Source organism: Delphinapterus leucas, chromosome 1 (assembly GCF_059928025.1).
Source record: "Delphinapterus leucas isolate spDelLeu-1000000601 "Yukka" chromosome 1, BTC_Dleu_Yukka2, whole genome shotgun sequence".
Taxonomy (NCBI): domain Eukaryota; kingdom Metazoa; phylum Chordata; class Mammalia; order Artiodactyla; family Monodontidae; genus Delphinapterus; species Delphinapterus leucas.
The window spans coordinates 79,966,400-79,985,692 of NC_143129.1; the positions used below are offsets into that span (position 1 = coordinate 79,966,400).

Here is a 19,293-nt window from a genome sequence, read left to right on the forward strand (position 1 = left end):
CAGACTATTACCTGAGTGAGAAATCAACACTGATATGTGGGAGTTGTCTCTCCTGTAGCTAGTGTTATTTGACTTGACACAGAAATTAGTCTTTGAGGTGGGACGCTTCTGTACCAAATCTTAAAATTACGGCATTGGCTTAGAGTCTGGAGGTGGTTGGCAAGGAGTCTGATATTGGAAGCCAGAAATGTGGTGATACATTTTATTCAATGGCAAAATGTTTGCAGTAATGGTTGTCCATGGTATTCCGAGATGCAGACCAAATATTGGTCACTTGTTGATTTGACCAGGGTATTTCAATAAATGTATGTTGAGAAAAAAATTTCTGGCTGGCAGGTCAGAAAAAAAAAAAAAAAAACGGAAAGAAAGAAATACAGACCAGATATTCAAAACCTTGTTGAATTAGGAAACTCAACACTTGTAATCGCTAAAGGGTAAGATATGAGATTTGAGGTGGTTTTGAACTTGAAGTCCAATTTCAGTTGACTGTAACAACAGAGAAAAGAGACAGAAGTTGTAGTCTATCCACCTGTGTGTCAGGGGGCCTCATGGTAGTTAAATTATGTTCAGGGATCAAGGCAGAAATTTAATCAGGCCAGAAAATTACTTCCAGAAAAGGACCTGAGTGAGGTCCGTGGGACACAGAAATGATTGGAAGAATGAATTATGTCGGGTGTCTAATAAGTTTTTGAGGGAACTGACAACTAAATAAAGTATGTGCCAAAACAAAAAAGAGTGATTTTTGCAAGAATTGTAACGACTTTCCAGCCCTCCTTTCCCCACTACCTACATCAGATGTGGTCAGTATAGGTGACGAGAAGGGATTATCCACTGTGAGGTGGATACAAGACCCGCAGAGAAGAGTTGTTAAGGGAAGCTCTCTCAGAGAATAGTATCAGAGCCTAAGAGAGGCAAGGAGGAGAAGGAACACAAAGATTCTCAAACTTTGTTACTGTTTCTTAGGATGGTTCTTCTTTCATCTTTTCCATCTGGTATTTCTGAGGTATAATTAACAAATTAAATTGGACATATTTACGGTGCATAATGGGATGACTAGACATATGTGTACTTTGTGCAGTGATTATCACCATCGGTCAATTAACACATTAATCACTTCAACATTAACCATTTAAATATGTGTATGTCTGTGTATTTGTGTGTGTGTGTGTGTGTGTGTGTGTGTGTGTGATGAGAATGCTTAAGGTCTATTTTCTGAGCAAGTTTCAACTACACAGCCGAGTGTTATTAACTAGACTCACCATGATATTCCATAGACTCCGAGAGCTTCTTCATCGTATGATGCAGGCTTGTACCCACTGCCCAACATCTCCTCTTTTGCCGAACCCCTCAGCCCCTGCTGACCACCATTCTAGTCTCTGTTTCTGTGACATCTATGAGTTTGGAAACACATTCCTAAATAAACAATGGCTCGAAGAAGAAATAACAAAGAAATAGAAAATACTTTGGGATGAATGAAAAGGCAAATAAAGCATAGAAGACCTTCAGGGGTAAATGTAATGCAGCGCATAGAGAGCAACTTATGGCTGGGAGCATCTATGTTGCAAAAGATAAAAGATCTCAGACCAGTAACCTGAAAGATATGTATGCATGTCTGTGGGTTTATGAAAATAGAAGACTCCTAACCCTAAATAGAGCAAAATATAAGCAGTGATTTTTCTTGGCAGTTTATTAGATGTGTTCATTTTTGAACAACTTTATGTTTTCCCAATTATATATTATATACTGTAATTTCATTTTTGTAGCCATTTATTATAATATTTAAATACTTTATAGTAGTGAAGATGTGGCTGAGCTTGAGGGAAAGGTTAGGTCCTGCTCTTCTGGCACATGCTTATCTGGTGACGCTTCTCAAGTCTCAAGTGTCTCCTCTTTCTCTTCGTCTCCTCTTCATTCTCCTCTTTTTCCTCCTTTGCCATTATAAAATGACATTCCTAAGAAGCTTCCTGATTAATTGCCCAAGACACGTTACTAGGCCAGTTCTTCCTTCAGACTGCAGGTAGAATTATGTAAGATATGAAAGGATTATTACTAAATGCGTGGGCAACATATCACAGTACCAACTTGGACAGTTATGTTGTATATATGGGGCAGTGAAGGTAATATGGCAGGTTGAGGGTTCTGGAGGGTTGAAAACGAAGACCGAGAATAAACAGCGAAAACCTTTTCGTATTACTGTCTTCAAAGCCATAAAACATGTCTGGAAAGAGCAGAAGAAAGCAAGTATATCAGATGAGCCCTAAGTCCATATTTCATCTAGATTTCAGACCTTAGTGCTCTGATCTTCTCTCCACTCCCAACCCCACTCTCAATCACTTATATGTGATGCTGTGAGTCTTAAATAGTATCTTATATCTATTTTTGGTTTCACACAATTGAAATCTGATATTTACTTATGGAATACAAGGGATTTCTTTCCTGATAAAGGAATTTTAAGCACACGACGGCACTCTAGGGAAGTGTTCATGTCAGGTGAGAGGGACATCCTGATCCCAAGAAATGTGTGTTCCCACATTCCACAGTAATATAAAGTGAGAGTTGCAACTTTATTTCTAAAGCAGACAGGGCTTTTCACCAGCCATGGCCCATCACGAGAAGCTTCAGTGCCCAAGGGGCCAGCAGAGAAAAGACTAGTGTTCAGGTCCAGGAGAGAAGAGGGGAACTGTAGAAGAACTGTTGACAGCTGAATCTCTGAAAAGGTAGAAATAAGATATTTGGAGAACATGCTAGGGCACTGGTTCCTGAACTTCAGTTATTTTCTAAAAGTTCATTATATTTGTCATAATTTCACATCAGAGGTGTCATGTAACAGTAGTATTTTTTACTTTAACTTCACTTTATAATAACTTTGAAATGTTTTAATTTAATTGACCATACGTAATCTTGTACATGATAAGCCAGATGAAATATTCAAATTAAATATTGCAATGTATAAATATATATGTATAAATATATATGTATATATATATATATATATACACATAGAGAAATATGTTACAGAAAGTGAGAGACAGTGTGAGAGAGAGAGAAAGAGAGAGAGAGAGAGATTGAGAGAGACAGAGAGATTATAAAGTTTGGCAAACTCAAAATCTGCAGAGCTGAAAGCCTGCTGGAAGCCCATCCAACAGGGTAATCGTCTTTTACCTCGGTGACGATGAGCCTTCTTCTATTGAGGCGGTCAGTGTATCGGAAGAGGAATTCCCACCTTATAGAAGGCAACCACCTTTACTCAGGCCACTGAGTTAAATAATACTCTCTTGCAGAAGCATCCTTACAGAAACACCCAGAATAATGTTTGACCAGATAACCGGGGACCATATGCCAGGGAAGCTGACCCATAAATTAACCAGCAAACCTTCCTTTCAGCACACTGACAAATTCTATGAAGAAAGTAGAGCAGGAAATAGGCTTATCTGACATATATTCCACAGTGAGCAAAATGGAAAATGTAAAATGTAGGTTAAAATTATAACAAAATTATTATTAATCATTAAGAAGTTGTATATGAATGGCAATGAACTTCAGTGACTGCATTTTTAATAAAGGGATATCAACTTTCTCTGGAATTTACCCCTAGATTTGATGTGAAACAAAACATGTATTTAAATAATTCATAAATATTAAATACATATAAACTTAGTGACTTGAATGGCATTGCATATTAGATAGGGTTTTCCAAAAATTTCAAAGGGACAGGAAGCCAGAATATTTAAACACTCCTCTGAGCTTTCTTCAAAAGTTGAAGAAATCCAAAGAGGTCCTTTGGGAGAAGTTAGGTAAGAGCAGGTGATATGTCATGTTTGGGAGGTATGAGTAAAAGGCTTGGTTTGTACTGTAAGTCTAGGTTCTGATCTGCCAGCTGATTGGAATTATGGTAGGTGAAGCTACGCTCCTAGTGAATTCCTTGTGGCCGGAAGTGAAACAGATTTACAAAGTTCATAGGAATTATGAACATCTGCTGGATGTTCTTAATTTGAAGGAGCAAAGCAGTGAAAGGGGGTCCCTAGAGGTCACCACTTTACTAAACGTATTTAAGTATCACGGTGGGAAGTCATCGGAGATGATCTGCAACCTTCCCTCTGTCCATTTTAGAAGAGGAGAAGAGACACTTCACTTAGGAAGCCATGGATCAAGAGGAAATGCATTATAAGAGGGGCTTGAGATAAAGAGAATGGTGTCACCAGGTAGCCAGGCCTTTCTCAAACCAGTATGTACAATAAAATGGCCACCAGTTCAAGTGCAACTAGGCAGGCAGTTTTAGAAGTCAAGGAAGGTGAAAGATAGAAAAGGGTCATCTTGCCCAATCAAGAAACGGAACGTTTGTCTGCAAGTTAGAGAAGCTTCAAAATCCTCCCACTGCCATAAACTGCTGAAACGGAGAGCTAAGGCAGGGACTCTGTGAGTCATGAGAACATAATCTAGTGAGGAGATCCTGGCGCAGGACATTTCCTGTTTTCAGAGTCCCTGCCAAGCCAGTTATGGATGGATTTGCATTTGGTTGGGAAATGACTGAACCAGGCCAGTTTTGGTAGCTCCGCTTCCCCCTGGGTGGGGCAGCAAACCCCAATAAAAAGGGCCTCTGCTGCACGACAGCTATCCTCCTGCTACTCGAGTTCCGATTGACTTTGGAGAACCTGGTGAGTATGATTCTTCAGTTCAACTTTGTACTCGGGCCCCCTAATGTTGAGTTTGTGCTGGACACCGCAAATTTGATGGGTCCAAAGTTATGATCAAGGGTATAATGTTACTTAGTGGATGGGAACTTGGAATCTGGGCACAATGTTATATTGTATTTACTAGATTTCTGATACCTAGTTTGAATTCCTCTATTGAAAAAGAAATTAAAAGGAAATTTTGACATGAAGGGAGAAAGAGTAAAGTATTTACCTTTTTCTGTGCCTTTCTCTTGGACCTCTGCTGTGATGTCAGAGGCATTAATCTTAGAAGGTGTAATGCCCTTACACTCATCCTGATTGCCCTTTGCTTTGTACATAAGTAATGCTGTCGGGACCTCATGAGAAAAAATGGTGATAGAAATTGTTTGTGAGCTTGCCCAGGATTTTAGAACTTGTGATGGCCTTTTTTGAAGATGACATTTTCATTTAAAAAAAAAGAAGAAAGAAACCAAAAGAGAAAAGACTGCTTGTTTCTTTTAAAAATAGATAGTTTCTTTGGAAATGTTGTATGAGAAAAGAGAAGGTTGTCTCTGGGCTGATGAATAGATTTGCTAAAGAACGAGAGAAAAGTCAGAAATTCATTAAAAGGTATTAAAGAGATTAAAACCCATACTTAGAGATTGGAGAGATACTGTCTATTTGAGTTGTCAAAGCTTTGGGTCTTCTCTCTGAAGGAATTCCTTGTGGTGAACATGGTCATATACTTTCTTTCAGATATTAAGACTCCAGAAAGATGTCTTCTCAAGAGCAGCAGTGCAAGCAGCAGTGCAAGCTACCTCCAGTGTGCCCAACTAAGTGCCCTGATCCTTGCTCACCTAAAAAGGGTACAGACCCTTGCCCACCTATAAAGTGCACTGAGAAATGCACTCCTGTGCCACCTCCCCAGCAATGCCAGCAGAAGTGCCCACCCAAGGGCAAGTAACAGCTTCAGGTTTTATCTGCCTGTGGAAAGGATAAGGACAATCAGCTCATCTAGTTCCACAGCTCCACCTTCATCTTCTCTTCAAAGCCTATCATGGATACAGAAGAAGCTTTCCACCCCTCAGCCTGCAGTGTGCGTATGGGGATTCCTGACGGTCAGAGGTTTTCTATCTGAGTCTGCTATGCTGCTTGCCTCTGGGAGGTATCCGAAAAAGCATCCCAGAGCCTCAGAGGGAAGAGCAGTGTCTCTCCTCCTGAGCGACTTCTGAGGATTCTCTCAGTGTCTGCTGTGCGTGTCTGTCACCTGGGCAGTGGTTTCTGCCAGATGAGCAATTGTTACTTATCCTCCATTTCTTGAATAAAATACACTTCTTTTTTGTGACGGTAAAAGTATTTTCTTTCTTTGAAAACCTGCTTTTAGCAATATCATATCATAATTTTGGTTGATTTCTATCCTTCTTCGATCCAAATTTCAGGCTCTCACAACCAGTGTTATGTGACTTTTGAGTTATATCGATGATTATTTGTATATAATTTCAAATCCAGGTGATTTCCTTAATTATTGCTTGATTGATTTGAGGAACAAATTAGTTAACTCCTCAGAAGTTCAATCCCTTTACTAAAATGTGGGGAAAATCACCTTTACAGTGCCAACTTGATTAAGCATAAAATTTACATGAATGTGTGTCATTCAGTTGCCACGATGCCGGGCACATAATTGGCACTTTGTAAGGTGGCCAATTATCATTGTCTCCGTCATCATCACTGTCACCACCATCACCGCCACCACCATGTTTGCTGTAGCAGGAAAGAGGCTCAGACATACCTAGTACAGCACAAAAGGAGATTCTTAAACTATATTACACTTTCATATTCTGTGTTCCTTTTCTTTTCCAACTTAACCGTATTTATAACGTCATGTGACATATTAAATGCTTTGGGAAATTATTGGGATACTCTGCATAAAATTATAGTAGTTCTGTATTCATGGGTAGTACACATAAAGGGAAGTTTCAAGGGTCCTTACCAGGCAAAGTGCTGCCTGCTCTCCATGTGCACAACACGTTCTTCTTACTGCAAAACTCAACAACTCAGTGTCTTATTATATTTTTTCACGTCTGAATTACTTTCTTGACTGATTTGACCCCACTTGTGAGGTACACTGGGGTTTGCAATGTTTATCTAGATTTACAAAATGACTGTTGCTATGCAGCTTGTTTTCTAAGTGCATGGCTTACAGGTCCAGTAAGCCGTGAAAAAGGATGTGTTCTTTAAGCATATCTCTTCTTGTGGTCCTAGAAGTAAAGGAGTCCAAGATGCCAGAACTGCAGGAAAAAAAAGATGTCCAGATTACTGCCCAACGCTTATCAGACTATTACCTGAGTGAGAAATCAACACTGATATGTGGGAGTTGTCTCTCCTGTAGCTAGTGTTATTTGACTTGACACAGAAATTAGTCTTTGAGGTGGGACGCTTCTGTACCAAATCTTAAAATTACGGCATTGGCTTAGAGTCTGGAGGTGGTTGGCAAGGAGTCTGATATTGGAAGCCAGAAATGTGGTGATACATTTTATTCAATGGCAAAATGTTTGCAGTAATGGTTGTCCATGGTATTCCGAGATGCAGACCAAATATTGGTCACTTGTTGATTTGACCAGGGTATTTCAATAAATGTATGTTGAGAAAAAAATTTCTGGCTGGCAGGTCAGAAAAAAAAAAAAAAAAAACGGAAAGAAAGAAATACAGACCAGATATTCAAAACCTTGTTGAATTAGGAAACTCAACACTTGTAATCGCTAAAGGGTAAGATATGAGATTTGAGGTGGTTTTGAACTTGAAGTCCAATTTCAGTTGACTGTAACAACAGAGAAAAGAGACAGAAGTTGTAGTCTATCCACCTGTGTGTCAGGGGGCCTCATGGTAGTTAAATTATGTTCAGGGATCAAGGCAGAAATTTAATCAGGCCAGAAAATTACTTCCAGAAAAGGACCTGAGTGAGGTCCGTGGGACACAGAAATGATTGGAAGAATGAATTATGTCGGGTGTCTAATAAGTTTTTGAGGGAACTGACAACTAAATAAAGTATGTGCCAAAACAAAAAAGAGTGATTTTTGCAAGAATTGTAACGACTTTCCAGCCCTCCTTTCCCCACTACCTACATCAGATGTGGTCAGTATAGGTGACGAGAAGGGATTATCCACTGTGAGGTGGATACAAGACCCGCAGAGAAGAGTTGTTAAGGGAAGCTCTCTCAGAGAATAGTATCAGAGCCTAAGAGAGGCAAGGAGGAGAAGGAACACAAAGATTCTCAAACTTTGTTACTGTTTCTTAGGATGGTTCTTCTTTCATCTTTTCCATCTGGTATTTCTGAGGTATAATTAACAAATTAAATTGGACATATTTACGGTGCATAATGGGATGACTAGACATATGTGTACTTTGTGCAGTGATTATCACCATCGGTCAATTAACACATTAATCACTTCAACATTAACCATTTAAATATGTGTATGTCTGTGTATTTGTGTGTGTGTGTGTGTGTGTGTGTGTGTGTGATGAGAATGCTTAAGGTCTATTTTCTGAGCAAGTTTCAACTACACAGCCGAGTGTTATTAACTAGACTCACCATGATATTCCATAGACTCCGAGAGCTTCTTCATCGTATGATGCAGGCTTGTACCCACTGCCCAACATCTCCTCTTTTGCCGAACCCCTCAGCCCCTGCTGACCACCATTCTAGTCTCTGTTTCTGTGACATCTATGAGTTTGGAAACACATTCCTAAATAAACAATGGCTCGAAGAAGAAATAACAAAGAAATAGAAAATACTTTGGGATGAATGAAAAGGCAAATAAAGCATAGAAGACCTTCAGGGGTAAATGTAATGCAGCGCATAGAGAGCAACTTATGGCTGGGAGCATCTATGTTGCAAAAGATAAAAGATCTCAGACCAGTAACCTGAAAGATATGTATGCATGTCTGTGGGTTTATGAAAATAGAAGACTCCTAACCCTAAATAGAGCAAAATATAAGCAGTGATTTTTCTTGGCAGTTTATTAGATGTGTTCATTTTTGAACAACTTTATGTTTTCCCAATTATATATTATATACTGTAATTTCATTTTTGTAGCCATTTATTATAATATTTAAATACTTTATAGTAGTGAAGATGTGGCTGAGCTTGAGGGAAAGGTTAGGTCCTGCTCTTCTGGCACATGCTTATCTGGTGACGCTTCTCAAGTCTCAAGTGTCTCCTCTTTCTCTTCGTCTCCTCTTCATTCTCCTCTTTTTCCTCCTTTGCCATTATAAAATGACATTCCTAAGAAGCTTCCTGATTAATTGCCCAAGACACGTTACTAGGCCAGTTCTTCCTTCAGACTGCAGGTAGAATTATGTAAGATATGAAAGGATTATTACTAAATGCGTGGGCAACATATCACAGTACCAACTTGGACAGTTATGTTGTATATATGGGGCAGTGAAGGTAATATGGCAGGTTGAGGGTTCTGGAGGGTTGAAAACGAAGACCGAGAATAAACAGCGAAAACCTTTTCGTATTACTGTCTTCAAAGCCATAAAACATGTCTGGAAAGAGCAGAAGAAAGCAAGTATATCAGATGAGCCCTAAGTCCATATTTCATCTAGATTTCAGACCTTAGTGCTCTGATCTTCTCTCCACTCCCAACCCCACTCTCAATCACTTATATGTGATGCTGTGAGTCTTAAATAGTATCTTATATCTATTTTTGGTTTCACACAATTGAAATCTGATATTTACTTATGGAATACAAGGGATTTCTTTCCTGATAAAGGAATTTTAAGCACACGACGGCACTCTAGGGAAGTGTTCATGTCAGGTGAGAGGGACATCCTGATCCCAAGAAATGTGTGTTCCCACATTCCACAGTAATATAAAGTGAGAGTTGCAACTTTATTTCTAAAGCAGACAGGGCTTTTCACCAGCCATGGCCCATCACGAGAAGCTTCAGTGCCCAAGGGGCCAGCAGAGAAAAGACTAGTGTTCAGGTCCAGGAGAGAAGAGGGGAACTGTAGAAGAACTGTTGACAGCTGAATCTCTGAAAAGGTAGAAATAAGATATTTGGAGAACATGCTAGGGCACTGGTTCCTGAACTTCAGTTATTTTCTAAAAGTTCATTATATTTGTCATAATTTCACATCAGAGGTGTCATGTAACAGTAGTATTTTTTACTTTAACTTCACTTTATAATAACTTTGAAATGTTTTAATTTAATTGACCATACGTAATCTTGTACATGATAAGCCAGATGAAATATTCAAATTAAATATTGCAATGTATAAATATATATGTATAAATATATATGTATATATATATATATATATATACACATAGAGAAATATGTTACAGAAAGTGAGAGACAGTGTGAGAGAGAGAGAAAGAGAGAGAGAGAGAGATTGAGAGAGACAGAGAGATTATAAAGTTTGGCAAACTCAAAATCTGCAGAGCTGAAAGCCTGCTGGAAGCCCATCCAACAGGGTAATCGTCTTTTACCTCGGTGACGATGAGCCTTGTTCTATTGAGGCGGTCAGTGTATCGGAAGAGGAATTCCCACCTTATAGAAGGCAACCACCTTTACTCAGGCCACTGAGTTAAATAATACTCTCTTGCAGAAGCATCCTTACAGAAACACCCAGAATAATGTTTGACCAGATAACCGGGGACCATATGCCAGGGAAGCTGACCCATAAATTAACCAGCAAACCTTCCTTTCAGCACACTGACAAATTCTATGAAGAAAGTAGAGCAGGAAATAGGCTTATCTGACATATATTCCACAGTGAGCAAAATGGAAAATGTAAAATGTAGGTTAAAATTATAACAAAATTATTATTAATCATTAAGAAGTTGTATATGAATGGCAATGAACTTCAGTGACTGCATTTTTAATAAAGGGATATCAACTTTCTCTGGAATTTACCCCTAGATTTGATGTGAAACAAAACATGTATTTAAATAATTCATAAATATTAAATACATATAAACTTAGTGACTTGAATGGCATTGCATATTAGATAGGGTTTTCCAAAAATTTCAAAGGGACAGGAAGCCAGAATATTTAAACACTCCTCTGAGCTTTCTTCAAAAGTTGAAGAAATCCAAAGAGGTCCTTTGGGAGAAGTTAGGTAAGAGCAGGTGATATGTCATGTTTGGGAGGTATGAGTAAAAGGCTTGGTTTGTACTGTAAGTCTAGGTTCTGATCTGCCAGCTGATTGGAATTATGGTAGGTGAAGCTACGCTCCTAGTGAATTCCTTGTGGCCGGAAGTGAAACAGATTTACAAAGTTCATAGGAATTATGAACATCTGCTGGATGTTCTTAATTTGAAGGAGCAAAGCAGTGAAAGGGGGTCCCTAGAGGTCACCACTTTACTAAACGTATTTAAGTATCACGGTGGGAAGTCATCGGAGATGATCTGCAACCTTCCCTCTGTCCATTTTAGAAGAGGAGAAGAGACACTTCACTTAGCAAGCCATGGATCAAGAGGAAATGCATTATAAGAGGGGCTTGAGATAAAGAGAATGGTGTCACCAGGTAGCCAGGCCTTTCTCAAACCAGTATGTACAATAAAATGGCCACCAGTTCAAGTGCAACTAGGCAGGCAGTTTTAGAAGTCAAGGAAGGTGAAAGATAGAAAAGGGTCATCTTGCCCAATCAAGAAACGGAACGTTTGTCTGCAAGTTAGAGAAGCTTCAAAATCCTCCCACTGCCATAAACCGCTGAAACGGAGAGCTAAGGCAGGGACTCTGTGAGTCATGAGAACATAATCTAGTGAGGAGATCCTGGCGCAGGACATTTCCTGTTTTCAGAGTCCCTGCCAAGCCAGTTATGGATGGATTTGCATTTGGTTGGGAAATGACTGAGCCAGGCCAGTTTTGGTAGCTCCGCTTCCCCCTGGGTGGGGCAGCAAACCCCAATAAAAAGGGCCTCTGCTGCACGACAGCTATCCTCCTGCTACTCGAGTTCCGATTGACTTTGGAGAACCTGGTGAGTATGATTCTTCAGTTCAACTTTGTACTCGGGCCCCCTAATGTTGAGTTTGTGCTGGACACCGCAAATTTGATGGGTCCAAAGTTATGATCAAGGGTATAATGTTACTTAGTGGATGGGAACTTGGAATCTGGGCACAATGTTATATTGTATTTACTAGATTTCTGATACCTAGTTTGAATTCCTCTATTGAAAAAGAAATTAAAAGGAAATTTTGACATGAAGGGAGAAAGAGTAAAGTATTTACCTTTTTCTGTGCCTTTCTCTTGGACCTCTGCTGTGATGTCAGAGGCATTAATCTTAGAAGGTGTAATGCCCTTACACTCATCCTGATTGCCCTTTGCTTTGTACATAAGTAATGCTGTCGGGACCTCATGAGAAAAAATGGTGATAGAAATTGCTTGTGAGCTTGCCCAGGATTTTAGAACTTGTGATGGCCTTTTTTGAAGATGACATTTTCATTTAAAAAAAAAGAAGAAAGAAACCAAAAGAGAAAAGACTGCTTGTTTCTTTTAAAAACAGATAGTTTCTTTGGAAATGTTGTATGAGAAAAGAGAAGGTTGTCTCTGGGCTGATGAATAGATTTGCTAAAGAACGAGAGAAAAGTCAGAAATTCATTAAAAGGTATTAAAGAGATTAAAACCCATACTTAGAGATTGGAGAGATACTGTCTATTTGAGTTGTCAAAGCTTTGGGTCTTCTCTCTGAAGGAATTCCTTGTGGTGAACATGGTCATATACTTTCTTTCAGATATTAAGACTCCAGAAAGATGTCTTCTCAAGAGCAGCAGTGCAAGCAGCAGTGCAAGCTACCTCCAGTGTGCCCAACTAAGTGCCCTGATCCTTGCTCACCTAAAAAGGGTACAGACCCTTGCCCACCTATAAAGTGCACTGAGAAATGCACTCCTGTGCCACCTCCCCAGCAATGCCAGCAGAAGTGCCCACCCAAGGGCAAGTAACAGCTTCAGGTTTTATCTGCCTGTGGAAAGGATAAGGACAATCAGCTCATCTAGTTTCACAGCTCCACCTTCATCTTCTCTTCAAAGCCTATCATGGATACAGAAGAAGCTTTCCACCCCTCAGCCTGCAGTGTGCGTATGGGGATTCCTGACGGTCAGAGGTTTTCTATCTGAGTCTGCTATGCTGCTTGCCTCTGGGAGGTATCCGAAAAAGCATCCCAGAGCCTCAGAGGGAAGAGCAGTGTCTCTCCTCCTGAGCGACTTCTGAGGATTCTCTCAGTGTCTGCTGTGTGTGTCTGTCACCTGGGCAGTGGTTTCTGCCAGATGAGCAATTGTTACTTATCCTCCATTTCTTGAATAAAATACACTTCTTTTTTGTGACGGTAAAAGTATTTTCTTTCTTTGAAAACCTGCTTTTAGCAATATCATATCATAATTTTGGTTGATTTCTATCCTTCTTCGATCCAAATTTCAGGCTCTCACAACCAGTGTTATGTGACTTTTGAGTTATATCGATGATTATTTGTATATAATTTCAAATCCAGGTGATTTCCTTAATTATTGCTTGATTGATTTGAGGAACAAATTAGTTAACTCCTCAGAAGTTCAATCCCTTTACTAAAATGTGGGGAAAATCACCTTTACAGTGCCAACTTGATTAGGCATAAAATTTACATGAATGTGTGTCATTCAGTTGCCACGATGCCGGGCACATAATTGGCACTTTGTAAGGTGGCCAATTATCATTGTCTCCGTCATCATCACTGTCACCACCATCACCGCCACCACCATGTTTGCTGTAGCAGGAAAGAGGCTCAGACATACCTAGTACAGCACAAAAGGAGATTCTTAAACTATATTACACTTTCATATTCTGTGTTCCTTTTCTTTTCCAACTTAACCGTATTTATAACGTCATGTGACATATTAAATGCTTTGGGAAATTATTGGGATACTCTGCATAAAATTATAGTAGTTCTGTATTCATGGGTAGCACAAATAAAGGGAAGTTTCAAGGGTCCTTACCAGGCAAAGTGCTGCCTGCTCTCCATGTGCACAACACATTCTTCTTACTGCAAAACTCAACAACTCAGTGTCTTATTATATTTTTTCACGTCTGAATTACTTTCTTGACTGATTTGACCCCACTTGTGAGGTACACTGGGGTTTGCAATGTTTATCTAGATTTACAAAATGACTGTTGCTATGCAGCTTGTTTTCTAAGTGCATGGCTTACAGGTCCAGTAAGCCGTGAAAAGGGATGTGTTCTTTAAGCATATCTCTTCTTGTGGTCCTAGAAGTAAAGGAGTCCAAGATGCCAGAACTGCAGGAAAAAAAAGATGTCCAGATTACTGCCCAACGCTTATCAGACTATTACCTGAGTGAGAAATCAACACTGATATGTGGGAGTTGTCTCTCCTGTAGCTAGTGTTATTTGACTTGACACAGAAATTAGTCTTTGAGGTGGGACGCTTCTGTACCAAATCTTAAAATTACGGCATTGGCTTAGAGTCTGGAGGTGGTTGGCAAGGAGTCTGATATTGGAAGCCAGAAATGTGGTGATACATTTTATTCAATGGCAAAATGTTTGCAGTAATGGTTGTCCATGGTATTCCGAGATGCAGACCAAATATTGGTCACTTGTTGATTTGACCAGGGTATTTCAATAAATGTATGTTGAGAAAAAAATTTCTGGCTGGCAGGTCAGAAAAAAAAAAAAAAAAACGGAAAGAAAGAAATACAGACCAGATATTCAAAACCTTGTTGAATTAGGAAACTCAACACTTGTAATCGCTAAAGGGTAAGATATGAGATTTGAGGTGGTTTTGAACTTGAAGTCCAATTTCAGTTGACTGTAACAACAGAGAAAAGAGACAGAAGTTGTAGTCTATCCACCTGTGTGTCAGGGGGCCTCATGGTAGTTAAATTATGTTCAGGGATCAAGGCAGAAATTTAATCAGGCCAGAAAATTACTTCCAGAAAAGGACCTGAGTGAGGTCCGTGGGACACAGAAATGATTGGAAGAATGAATTATGTCGGGTGTCTAATAAGTTTTTGAGGGAACTGACAACTAAATAAAGTATGTGCCAAAACAAAAAAGAGTGATTTTTGCAAGAATTGTAACGACTTTCCAGCCCTCCTTTCCCCACTACCTACATCAGATGTGGTCAGTATAGGTGACGAGAAGGGATTATCCACTGTGAGGTGGATACAAGACCCGCAGAGAAGAGTTGTTAAGGGAAGCTCTCTCAGAGAATAGTATCAGAGCCTAAGAGAGGCAAGGAGGAGAAGGAACACAAAGATTCTCAAACTTTGTTACTGTTTCTTAGGATGGTTCTTCTTTCATCTTTTCCATCTGGTATTTCTGAGGTATAATTAACAAATTAAATTGGATATATTTACGGTGCATAATGGGATGACTAGACATATGTGTACTTTGTGCAGTGATTATCACCATCGGTCAATTAACACATTAATCACTTCAACATTAACCATTTAAATATGTGTATGTCTGTGTATTTGTGTGTGTGTGTGTGTGTGTGTGTGTGTGTGTGTGTGTGATGAGAATGCTTAAGGTCTATTTTCTGAGCAAGTTTCAACTACACAGCCGAGTGTTATTAACTAGACTCACCATGATATTCCATAGACTCCGAGAGCTTCTTCATCGTATGATGCAGGCTTGTACCCACTGCCCAACATCTCCTCTTTTGCCGAACCCCTCAGCCCCTGCTGACCACCATTCTAGTCTCTGTTTCTGTGACATCTATGAGTTTGGAAACACATTCCTAAATAAACAATGGCTCGAAGAAGAAATAACAAAGAAATAGAAAATACTTTGGGATGAATGAAAAGGCAAATAAAGCATAGAAGACCTTCAGGGGTAAATGTAATGCAGCGCATAGAGAGCAACTTATGGCTGGGAGCATCTATGTTGCAAAAGATAAAAGATCTCAGACCAGTAACCTGAAAGATATGTATGCATGTCTGTGGGTTTATGAAAATAGAAGACTCCTAACCCTAAATAGAGCAAAATATAAGCAGTGATTTTTCTTGGCAGTTTATTAGATGTGTTCATTTTTGAACAACTTTATGTTTTCCCAATTATATATTATATACTGTAATTTCATTTTTGTAGCCATTTATTATAATATTTAAATACTTTATAGTAGTGAAGATGTGGCTGAGCTTGAGGGAAAGGTTAGGTCCTGCTCTTCTGGCACATGCTTATCTGGTGACGCTTCTCAAGTCTCAAGTGTCTCCTCTTTCTCTTCGTCTCCTCTTCATTCTCCTCTTTTTCCTCCTTTGCCATTATAAAATGACATTCCTAAGAAGCTTCCTGATTAATTGCCCAAGACACGTTACTAGGCCAGTTCTTCCTTCAGACTGCAGGTAGAATTATGTAAGATATGAAAGGATTATTACTAAATGCGTGGGCAACATATCACAGTACCAACTTGGACAGTTATGTTGTATATATGGGGCAGTGAAGGTAATATGGCAGGTTGAGGGTTCTGGAGGGTTGAAAACGAAGACCGAGAATAAACAGCGAAAACCTTTTCGTATTACTGTCTTCAAAGCCATAAAACATGTCTGGAAAGAGCAGAAGAAAGCAAGTATATCAGATGAGCCCTAAGTCCATATTTCATCTAGATTTCAGACCTTAGTGCTCTGATCTTCTCTCCACTCCCAACCCCACTCTCAATCACTTATATGTGATGCTGTGAGTCTTAAATAGTATCTTATATCTATTTTTGGTTTCACACAATTGAAATCTGATATTTACTTATGGAATACAAGGGATTTCTTTCCTGATAAAGGAATTTTAAGCACACGACGGCACTCTAGGGAAGTGTTCATGTCAGGTGAGAGGGACATCCTGATCCCAAGAAATGTGTGTTCCCACATTCCACAGTAATATAAAGTGAGAGTTGCAACTTTATTTCTAAAGCAGACAGGGCTTTTCACCAGCCATGGCCCATCACGAGAAGCTTCAGTGCCCAAGGGGCCAGCAGAGAAAAGACTAGTGTTCAGGTCCAGGAGAGAAGAGAGGAACTGTAGAAGAACTGTTGACAGCTGAATCTCTGAAAAGGTAGAAATAAGATATTTGGAGAACATGCTAGGGCACTGGTTCCTGAACTTCAGTTATTTTCTAAAAGTTCATTATATTTGTCATAATTTCACATCAGAGGTGTCATGTAACAGTAGTATTTTTTACTTTAACTTCACTTTATAATAACTTTGAAATGTTTTAATTTAATTGACCATACGTAATCTTGTACATGATAAGCCAGATGAAATATTCAAATTAAATATTGCAATGTATAAATATATATGTATAAATATATATGTATATATATATATATATATATACACATAGAGAAATATGTTACAGAAAGTGAGAGACAGTGTGAGAGAGAGAGAAAGAGAGAGAGAGAGAGATTGAGAGAGACAGAGAGATTATAAAGTTTGGCAAACTCAAAATCTGCAGAGCTGAAAGCCTGCTGGAAGCCCATCCAACAGGGTAATCGTCTTTTACCTCGGTGACGATGAGCCTTGTTCTATTGAGGCGGTCAGTGTATCGGAAGAGGAATTCCCACCTTATAGAAGGCAACCACCTTTACTCAGGCCACTGAGTTAAATAATACTCTCTTGCAGAAGCATCCTTACAGAAACACCCAGAATAATGTTTGACCAGATAACCGGGGACCATATGCCAGGGAAGCTGACCCATAAATTAACCAGCAAACCTTCCTTTCAGCACACTGACAAATTCTATGAAGAAAGTAGAGCAGGAAATAGGCTTATCTGACATATATTCCACAGTGAGCAAAATGGAAAATGTAAAATGTAGGTTAAAATTTTAACAAAATTATTATTAATCATTAAGAAGTTGTATATGAATGGCAATGAACTTCAGTGACTGCATTTTTAATAAAGGGATATCAACTTTCTCTGGAATTTACCCCTAGATTTGATGTGAAACAAAACATGTATTTAAATAATTCATAAATATTAAATACATATAAACTTAGTGACTTGAATGGCATTGCATATTAGATAGGGTTTTCCAAAAATTTCAAAGGGACAGGAAGCCAGAATATTTAAACACTCCTCTGAGCTTTCTTCAAAAGTTGAAGAAATCCAAAGAGGTCCTTTGGGAGAAGTTAGGTAAGAGCAGGTGATATGTCATGTTTGGGAGGTATGAGTAAAAGGCTTGGTTTGTACTGTAAGTCTAGGTTCTGATCTGCCAGCTGATTGGAATTATGGTAGGTGAAGCTACGCTCCTAGTGAATTCCTTGTGGCCGGAAGTGAAACAGATTTACAAAGTTCATAGGAATTATGAACATCTGCTGGATGTTCTTAATTTGAAGGAGCAAAGCAGTGAAAGGGGGTCCCTAGAGGTCACCACTTTACTAAACGTATTTAAGTATCACGGTGGGAAGTCATCGGAGATGATCTGCAACCTTCCCTCTGTCCATTTTAGAAGAGGAGAAGAGACACTTCACTTAGCAAGCCATGGATCAAGAGGAAATGCATTATAAGAGGGGCTTGAGATAAAGAGAATGGTGTCACCAGGTAGCCAGGCCTTTCTCAAACCAGTATGTACAATAAAATGGCCACCAGTTCAAGTGCAACTAGGCAGGCAGTTTTAGAAGTCAAGGAAGGTGAAAGATAGAAAAGGGTCATCTTGCCCAATCAAGAAACGGAACGTTTGTCTGCAAGTTAGAGAAGCTTCAAAATCCTCCCACTGCCATAAACCGCTGAAACGGAGAGCTAAGGCAGGGACTCTGTGAGTCATGAGAACATAATCTAGTGAGGAGATCCTGGCGCAGGACATTTCCTGTTTTCAGAGTCCCTGCCAAGCCAGTTATGGATGGATTTGCATTTGGTTGGGAAATGACTGAACCAGGCCAGTTTTGGTAGCTCCGCTTCCCCCTGGGTGGGGCAGCAAACCCCAATAAAAAGGGCCTCTGCTGCACGACAGCTATCCTCCTGCTACTCGAGTTCCGATTGACTTTGGAGAACCTGGTGAGTATGATTCTTCAGTTCAACTTTGTACTCGGGCCCCCGAATGATGAGTTTGTGCTGGACACCGCAAATTTGATGGGTCCAAAGTTATGATCAAGGGTATAATGTTACTTAGTGGATGGGAACTTGGAATCTGGGCACAATGTTATATTGTATTTACTAGATTTCTGATACCTAGTTTGAATTCCTCTATTGAAAAAGAAATTAAAAGGAAATTTTGACATGAAGGGAGAAAGAGTAAAGTATTTACCTTTTTCTGTGCCTTTCTCTTGGACCTCTGCTGTGATGTCAGAGGCATTAATCTTAGAAGCTGTGATGCCCTTACACTCATCCTGATTACCCTTGGCTTTGTACATAAGTAATGCTGTCGGGACCTCATGAGAAAAAATGGTGATAGAAATTGCTTGTGAGCTTGCCCAGGATTTTAGAACTTGTGATGGCCTTTTTTGAAGATGACATTTTCATTTAAAAAAAAAGAAGAAAGAAACCAAAAGAGAAAAGACTGCTTGTTTCTTTTAAAAACAGATAGTTTCTTTGGAAATGTTGTATGAGAAAAGAGAAGGTTGTCTCTGGGCTGATGAATAGATTTGCTAAAGAACGAGAGAAAAGTCAGAAATTCATTAAAAGGTATTAAAGAGATTAAAACCCATACTTAGAGATTGG

At 39.3% G+C, this 19,293-nt stretch overlaps 1 long non-coding RNA gene across 1 annotated transcript in view; it reads left to right on the plus strand.

The window, feature by feature from the left end:
• Positions 1 to 4,545: 4,545 nt before the first annotated feature.
• LOC115802448 (uncharacterized) overlaps positions 4,546 to 19,293 on the plus strand; it is a 50,338-nt gene continuing 35,590 nt past the window's right edge. The window contains exons 1-3 of the long non-coding RNA XR_004022922.2: positions 4,546 to 4,655; positions 5,409 to 11,639; positions 12,393 to 18,630. This is a non-coding gene — a long non-coding RNA (uncharacterized LOC115802448). The remainder of the gene's footprint in view (positions 4,656 to 5,408; positions 11,640 to 12,392; positions 18,631 to 19,293) is intronic.